A 9,803-nucleotide genomic window follows, 5' to 3' on the forward strand; every position below is an offset into this window, starting at 1 on the left:
TCTCCCACAAACAAGGGCATTATCATAAATTGTGCTAAGGATACATCTGGTCTGTTGCTGGATTGAGTCTACCAACAATGTAGTGTAAAGTTTTTTGTTTTTTGTTTTTGTTTTTTTTTTTTTTTTTTTTAACACAAGAAGTTTTAACAGGTGTGGTACTAGGAATATTGCCCTAATAACAATGGGAACTATTTGCATTGAAGGAGCACATCTTTGGCATATCCACTAATTAGAGACAACAAGGCTTCTTGCTTGTCAGTTTTCTGCTAGTAAAACCCTGCCCAGAAAGTATCAAGTTTAATTATTTATTAATTTTAGAACCTATCACATACAAGTAGCTTCATAGCTACTGTGAAACCTGCAACAGTCTCAAATAAATGCCCAGGTAGTTTAAAACTCAAATTCCCTTTCAAAACATTAATAAATTTAATACCCTGCATTTTTTTGGAGATTACTGATTTCATAATTAGTGTCTTTCCATACAAAAAGAACCCCCAAACTGTCCACTATCCAAGTTTTAAATCGATTTGTGTACGGCTCTTTAAAGCAAGGGATTTATTAACAGCAGCTAGCAGCTGCTGTAGCAAGGTGCAATGTCAGCTCGGCTCTTGCGCAACGTTAAGTTGGCTCACTCACCAACACAGGCTGAAGATCTCACTTGCTCTGTCGACATTCACAATGCAACACATCACAGCTCTGAACACGGAGCCACAATTAACACTTTGTAACTGAGGAGCTAGGAATTGTCACTACAGACTCTACTGACATGGGTCCACAGGTGAAATAAAAGCTTTTAAAGAAAGAGTATGCTATACGTGAAAATAAATAGTACACAAGGCCACGTCAGCCTCCCAAAAAGTGGTTTTCTGGGTCTCTTTTTTGGGGAATTACAGGTTTGGGTTTTTTTAATGTATATAGAAACTCCCTCCCTCCCCTCAAATAGATGACTTAAGAATGGTGTCTGCCAGTTGATGATGACCTAAATCAGGACTATGCAATTCTGGCTGAACAGACTTAATACTAGACTGGCACCTGACATGTTAAGGACTTGTAGGGATGTTCTCCACCAATAGAATAGTAAAAAGCAAAGAAGCTATTCCTGGCAGCCAACAGGTCATCCAAAGATAAACTGTTTAAAAGTCTATAAGAATCATCTGTTTTCCGAGATAGGAAATCATGGTGCACATCACACATCCTGTCACTATTCTCCATTATGCAGCTGAAATCTTGAGACCAAAAAACATTTGCTGGCAAACCTTTAACATCATTTTCCATGCCTTCTGATATAGCTCTTATTACACAAAAGCCCTGAAGATCCCCCCCATTCTAACAGCATTACTTGACTCTTTTGACTTATTTTCAAGGTGTGAAAATGCAGTTATGTCCAAACATACACACGCAGGCTCCCAAGAGAAATATCCTCACATTAACAGTCTCAAGCACAGATTCAAGATTCTCACTCTGGGGACCTGGCACCTCCCAGAGTTGTTTGCAAGGCTGAATAAACAAAAATTGTTAAATATCTGATCAATAAAGCATTGCGTACGTCTGTAGTATAAAACCGTCCATGGAATACTAACACAGAACAAAGAGTAGCCCTCACACAAAAACTGAAATATAAATTAACTTTAATTGCCAAAATGTCACAGTTCAAAGCTTCAAAATGTATTGCTGCAGTATTCAGCTAATTAACTCATCAAACACTGCTTAACTAAAGCCATTGATGTTGACCACCCTGGTCACTTTACATAAAATATCAAGGAGTTTAAGAAAGTGTTTTGATGCCAATTGGCAGTCTTAGTAATGAAATTAAAGTCAAATTATAATTTAAATTTGTTAATTTGATTTGGTAGAAGGCTACCAACAGATTTTATTATCACCAGAGCTAAGTCACATTATGTGCTCTTGAATCCAGTATAACTTTTGAAACAGAACCCCAAAGTCATGTTTCTTTCAACAAGCAACAGGATCAGACTTTCTAAGATACCAGCAGACCAAGCAGTTCCCTTCACCCTCATGCCTCTCTAATAAGTGATCTTCACAAAATGACCACCATTTTATAGCCAAGAAAACACATTTTTGATGCTTCACTGTATTGTTAAAAAAACAAAAAACTGAAACCATATTTTATCACTATGTACCTACAAACAGGACCAAATTTAATTGCTCTGAAAAGCAGTAATGACAAAAATGCTTACAGCCAGAATTAGAAGCCAAAAATTCTAGGATAAAATCTTTCAGTTTTTATCAGACATACTAAGCAATAATGAGGAAATCAATTTTTCAATGCTTCCGCTTCCCCAACTGTAATGTGTCAACAGTCATACTTCCCCCTGCCACAGCATGCTGATGCACCATTCACTAGTGTTTGCAAAGTACTGCAAGATGCTCAGGTGGAGACAATGTAAGAGAAATATGTCAAAAACCCATAAAAACAGACAGAACATTTCTCTGATCTGTTATGTCCATCAATTTGTGGGAGAAGCTATGAATCCTGAAGTCATGACTTGACAGTCCCTCTATCTGCCAAACTACTGATTAAAGCAGCTTTTACTTTCACACCTGGATGTCAATTCTTTTTTCTTTTAATTAACTCCTGAAAGGAGCATATTCTGTTACCTAGAACTGAATCACAGGGGTAAGAATTAAAAGGCTTTCAAATAAATAAAAGCTACCACCTTGCACTTGAACACACTAAACATGAGGTACTGAATGTTTAAAAAAATTGTTACATTTTCATACCCGTAATCTATTTGCTTTTTATAAACTGGTGCACCGGGAGCTTAAAAACTTCTTTAAACTCATGTTAAGTGGCAGATGTGGGAACAAAATTGAAGAGTATTTCCCAGTTGCCTATTCTTGCCATCAGATCAAACTCATTCAACCCACAGTATGTTTCTTATTTGGCAATAAGAAAACCCACTGTGATTTCCTAAATGTTTACTGATGAACAGACATTTATTTGCAAAGTATAGTAACAGTTTTTAACTTTTAAGTCCTAAACAGATACAGCATCTCGCCCTTGCATTTTCATCCACAGGAAAATATCTGTATGTGAAATTTCTGAGTACAGTGACAGATAGGAATGCTTTTTGTTATTTATGTTCTGCTAAGAGAAAGTAAGCTCATTGGGGAGATACATGGATGTTTTATTCTTTTTGCATAGAAATTAAGCTCTTTATTTCAAATTTTTACTATGCACTACTTTCCACAAGCAAATGTAGTCTCGTCATAAGAAAAAATATTAGTATTTCATCATGTTACTGTAAAGGAATGATACCAGTCTATCACTAAAGGAAAATAAATCCTATGTTACAGACTCCACCTAACTGAAGCTGATTTGGACTCTCACCTCACCATAAAGATGTCCTAAGAAAATTCTGATTTATTTAGTGAATATTCTCACAGAGAGTTTTGGATACTGACCTTAACTGAGAGTAGTACAAGTGCACTATCAAGAATGCATGGTTAGGCTAAACCCTTCTTAGTGGTTGTAAGGGATTATAATAAATCAACCACAAAAACCCCATGGCTCCCCCCATCTCTCACAACCAAGAACTGTGTAAGACTGGGAATAAGAACACAATACAAATTTGAAAAATAAAACAAAAAATAAATTCAGCAAAACTAGAAATTAACTAGGATTTTCTAAAAACTTTGCTTGTACTGGTCTCCCTGATTTCCAGGGTGATGGTGCAATGTTACTAAGCAATATTCCCCAATGTACTTGCCTAGTTGTTCAGAGATAAACACAGTATTAAGCATTACAGCAAAACAAAATAACTGAGGCTCTATAAAAATCACATTTGAATTAGAAGATTCATTTAACTTAAATAGGAGGAATATCTTTGCCCTTTTATACTACTATTACCGTAGTATTTAGTGGAATCTGAGACAGATTTGTTACAACCACTTTTGGCAACATATTTTAAAGTTTGATAACTAGTTGTAGGCCAGGGAGAGGTCATGGAAAGCACTGTTAAGAATGCCATTCATAAGGAACCAAGGAAAACACACTTATCTTGCATGTGTTTTCAGTATTGTCTGTGGATATATTTAAAAAAATTAGTCCATTAGTGTAACTACAAACAGCCAGACTCTGAGTTGATACCATTATTCCTTCTAACCCTTGAGTTTTCATAAGCACAAACCCCATGCTTATTTCCAAATAACTCAAAATAACTTTGTGTGGTATCAGATAAACATTGTGCTTTAATACAATAAAACAATGAATCACAAATGCTTAGCATTTCAGTACTTAATTTTAAGTCAATACTTCTATCTCCCTTTGCCAAAACACCAGGCATTAATAGAGAAGAGCTGCAGAAACACTAGATAAAGTATTTATTATAACATTTTAGTGACCAAGGTCAGGCTCTGGAAAGGAGAATTAATTCAACAAACACTGCTGAACACTCATCTGTACTTCTGGTCTACGGATACATACTGATGTATAGTGAGACAGAAATTAGAACTGACAAAGCAGCTGACAATGAGTTTGAAATCAAGTTCTACAAGATATAATTACACAATTGTGATTAACTAGTATGAAAAAAATCTTTAAATGCCTCTCAACAACGCTCTGCTGGGCATCAGAACAAGAGAAGCCACAACTGCTGTAAAGCAGTGAGCAGAAAGATCGAGTGGCAATAAACATTGAGCACATTGGCTTTCTTTAATTAATTTTAATTTGGCCAGTGAAGCATAACTGAAACATACATACCAAAGACTATTCCTATGGCAGCACAAATACATGTTTTTTTTCAAAATAAGAGCTTACAAAAGAAACAGGCACTTCCTTTCCATCTTTGCCCTCCTCATACAAAGAGCTACTGTTCCTTAATCTAAAAGCAATCCAAATGATTTGCTGGAATTAACTTCTAACACTGGCTAATTTGTTTTTATTCTCATTCTTCCTCAGTATTTCACTTCCTTATTAAACAGCTGCCACAGAATAGCACTGTAAACTGGGAAGATGACCAGAAAATGCCTCCAGAGAACTTTATATCAAAGACACTTCCTGCCCAGCTGAGAAGTTGGCTATACAGAGTTGTCTCCTACCCTCCACTGACCCCACAGGCATCACCTTCACTGATGAACCAGTAATTATAAAATGCTCCTCTCAATCCGAAGATTACTCTGACAATCACATTACATGATAATGAGTTTATAAGTTATTCAAAACAAAACTTACATTTAAAAGTAACCAACTGCACCTCTCAGTATTACCCCTATTTTCCCAAACTGTAGGGAGATGTAGCATCTCTATTAGTCTGTGTTATATCAAGAATGAAAACCGGGGTATTTTCTTTCAAAATCCAAGAAAGCATTAATGTAACCAGAATCTAAAAAGAGGTTCTACACCAGGGCCACTAATTTTGAAAACAGTGATGCCGAATTTCACTTGACATTCTGATGGCATCCAGCCAGGGACCCAATGCCAGAATCCACCACAGAGCTTTATTTGATTGCTTAATTGTTTTACAAGGCCAATTCCTACACAAGCCACACTGTAAAACTTCCACATGAGAATGCCAGAAATACTAATTTGCAAAGCTCAACACTACTTACAAGATGGGAGACTGACTTTAAATTCATAAAATTGTAGCGTGAATCCACCTCATTTGCTTGAAAGCTAAATACCTTATTTGTCTTCAAATAAATATAGCTCCTTCTATTCAAGGATCAAAGAACTTCACAAGCCTAACGTCCGTGGTACTCCTAATAAAGCACACAACATTATCCTCATTTTACACACTAAAAGCTAAAACAGAGGTTAAGTCACACATCCACCGTGACGCAGCGCATCTGTGGCAGAACTGCTTTCAGTACTAAGCTCTAATAATGAGGAGAGAGAAGGTTTTGAACACAACAGTTCTGCAGCATGACTAGTGAGAATGTTCCTGGCACTGTTACTCATTACAGTCGCTGGCCTGTTTCGTTTACAAAACCCCTTTCTCTTGAAATCACACAGCACCTCAAAAGCAATCTTGGACAGGTTTTATTATAAATCTTATCTAGTAAAATCTGGCATATATGAGCTTTTGATCCAGTTCAACTGAAAAAAAAAAACAAAAACCAAAAAAAAGCACATGCTAAAGGAGACAGGAATAGCTAGAACGTAATATAATCCATTAGTCACAATTTACCCCAAAGGTCATAGTAATGACTCTCAGAAGCTGTTTAAAAACAAATCAAGATTATTTTACTATTTAATTACTATTAAATTTCGTGAAATTAACTGTTGTTATATGTTCAATATTTTTAGTGTAAGTGGGTTCCTACCCCTTACCGCAATTTTAGGTTCTCTGGTCACAATCCCCACGTTCATTTGGCCTCCTCTTCTCCATCCCATTCCTCCCCAGCTCGTGAAAGTCAGCACTTGTGGCACTTACAGCAATTCACAGACACACTGACAGACATTGTCATCACATTCATTTATAGTCTTATCTTAAACTATAAGGATTTAGCAGCAGTTCATAAAACAGCTTATTGCCAGTCATATGAAAAGATGAGTATACCATCCTTCCACCCCCCCCACTCAGCAAAGAATCACACTGTAAAAATCTGTATGTTGCCTAAGGAATAAACACAGAAATCCCAGATTCTTGCCAAAATACACTTACCAGATTTACTTCAGCCAACAGACATAAACATAGAAGTTATGTCAAACAGGCAAAGTTACCTCTTGTAAAAGCAAGTGAACTCAGCCTATCGAAGTGGTTTGGCGCTACACAGGGCAAAACTTCACACCAAGTGTAAACCTAAAGTTGAACTTCCTGATATTTCAGGAAGACTGCACAAACGAATGTGAAGCCCCCTTTGTATTTCCAAGTTTGTCTGGTCTTTTTCTTTTAATGAGTTAAGCATGGTCATGCTAACAGCATCAATGCCAGAGGCAAACCACAGCTATTAACTTAAATCTGAATCAATTGTATGCTCTTTGGAAGACATTAGCCTGCTGAAACTGAAGTTTTAGCCCTCGTGAAAATGAATTTATGTATGTCTTCATCTCAAGTCTCACATAGAAAGCATAGAGCGCGTGTTGGGCCAGCTCATAGCAGCTGTCTTGCTTCTGGGCCAGTTATTCCAAATTCAGGCTTCTGTAACACTTCCAGACATCCCTGAAGACCAGCAGTCTGGACCACCAAAAGAGGATTCACACTGGTTTTACTATCTTATCTAAAGAAAACATGTTTTTACTACTATGATATGTATCTGGTTGTTGTGCTATTCCCAAAGAAAACCAACAGACAAGCCTTTCTTTGATCAACATGCTTACTGAACAGAACAGGTTCTAACATTATTTAATAGAAACCAAGCAAGCATATGCAAACATAATGGATTCATTACTGATTAGGGAAAATGTAAAGTGTTTAATCATTCATAAATCTATTCTTATATGCATGGTAAACTGTACTCAGACAAAAGAAGAATGTAAACACAAGGTACAGACCTGTTACACACACGTCTTGCAGAATGACTAAAGCTTTCTTATTATTTTTAAATTAAAAAACAATCTAATCCTAAATTCTGTTCATGAAGATTACTAGACCGGAAAATTTTATTTAGGGGAAAATTTCTAATAATTGTGCTCTGTTGATTTATACATTCATGTACATTGCTGATACATAAAATCCAAAAATCAAACCAAAAATCTAACATGCCACTACCTCCTCACTAAATAGAAGTTAAAACTGATATTATGATGAGAAGGAGGAATACACACTCTAAGAGCTGTTAGAAAGAGAGATGATACTGAGAGGAAGAAAAACAGAAATAATATCTGAATTACCACAAGATAGTATGGGGCACAATATGTTTCAACATAATGTATATGACTACAATGAATAACATAGCTATTTGTGCAATGGCTTTCTGTACAGCTTTATATGCCATAAGCTTGTGCTGAATGGAAAACTAACTGATTAACCACCTAAATAATAGCTGTAGGTTATTAAATGTGGTTCTAGATTACATTTGAAGAATAAAAAACCCAAGAACTGATCATATATAATTTTTCCCCCTTTTATAAAATATATGTCAAAAGCTGCTAGGTTGTACTGCAACATTAGACAAATAAGCACAGGCAACAATCCCAAGTCTCATGATTTTTACAGGTATAACTTATATTACAAAAAATACTGTTTTGCATACATGTCCAGGAGTTGACAGATGCTTATATGCAAATGAATCCAATTACTGAATCGAGGTCTGAATTTATATATAAAGTTTCATGTAGCAAGATACTTCAATCCTTCTGAAATGCCTACTTTGTGCAGTCATTTGCCTATATTGAAATGTTTTGGTTTCCCTCCCGCGGGTTAACAAGAACACAAGTCAAAACAAACAAGAACATGAGTGGCAAAGGAAACTATAAAGTGTTAAGTAAGTCTGATTAGACACACAAGCTGAAATAACAGGGGGAAAAAATCCTCTTAGCCAGAGTTGCCGAAGTGTCATTTGTAATAGGAATAAGAGGGGGGAAAAAGGCGCTTCTCTGAAGTTCACACTGACAGCTTCTCTTGAAATGTCACACTGACAACCCAGATTTTCCCAACTGTAACTATATCTGATAGGAAAATCCACCCTCTTGGTGGCTAGAGAGATCTGAATGCAAACAAGCAGAACTCTCATACACTCCCAACCCTTCAAAGCAAAGGTTAGAAAACAGTTCCCTATTGCTTCAATCAGTGAAGTTAAACAGCGACTCCTCTTCTGCACAGCACACATGCCGTCCCACAGACCACCTTACTCCACAAGCATACATCATCAGCTTATATGAGCTAAGGATCTAACCCAGTTAATTCAGTGAACAGGATCACGTATCTTGATTCTGCAAGATTGGACTTCAATATACCGAGGCTATGGATACGGATGATCTGTGCAAGTGTAGCTATGTACAAGAAGATATGTGCGTGTATTCTTCATATATATGTATTTATAGATACATACACACACGTTCATAGAAAGATACCGCTTCTGGTGCAGGAAATCCTCAGGATACTGTTCACTGAAGCCTGGGAGGGTACATGAGTTTCCCTGGTTTTATTCACGTGCTTAGGCATCTGCTATTGACCACTTCTTGAGACAGAGACTACGCAAGGTGGCCCTTTGGTACCGCACAGCAGGGCTGTTCTTCTGTTCTCATCCCCACGAGTTCCATAGTCTGGACACTATTAATTAGCTCTTTTCATATGAGCACTCTGGGAAGTTTTGGAAAAAAGACCTGGAGGAAGCGGCGGCTTTACAGGTAAGTGCTACAAGACTGTTCCAGGCAGCAGGGAAAGCACCATGAGCGCATCTGCTGGCTGAGGAGTTCAGAGTTCTGGAAGAGGATGGAAGAGAGAAGAGAAAAAGGCAGAGAAGGAGGAAGGAGAGCAACTGGGAAAGCCTAACATTCTCCAGCATTTCTATCTATTTCAGGTCCATTTTAGAACACGGCTATAATTTATGAGTTAAAGCCTTTGTTTTGAAAATATTTGAACTCGCTGCATTCCTATTTCAGAATTTATGCTTAGCTTATCCAAATAAAACTGTACTCAAAGTAATACCCAGACTGCACTTTCCTTCACATTGTGCAAACAGTTAAAAAAAATTAGGTATTCATTAGTCACTCGGATTATGCAAGAAGGCACAAGAGGGGGAGAAGAGGAAAAAAAAAAATCCTACGGTAGCCACACATTCCTAGAATGCCAAGGAAGAGCCCGGGTGCTCTTCACCTTGCAGCGATCGCAACGAAGAGCCGCGGCGCGCGCTCCCCGGCACCGAAGGGGAGCAAGCCGGCGAGGCGGTCGGAAGAG

The sequence above is a fragment of the Pygoscelis adeliae genome, unplaced genomic scaffold (assembly GCF_000699105.1).
Source record: "Pygoscelis adeliae isolate BGI_AS28 unplaced genomic scaffold, ASM69910v1 Scaffold181, whole genome shotgun sequence".
Lineage (NCBI taxonomy): Eukaryota > Metazoa > Chordata > Aves > Sphenisciformes > Spheniscidae > Pygoscelis > Pygoscelis adeliae.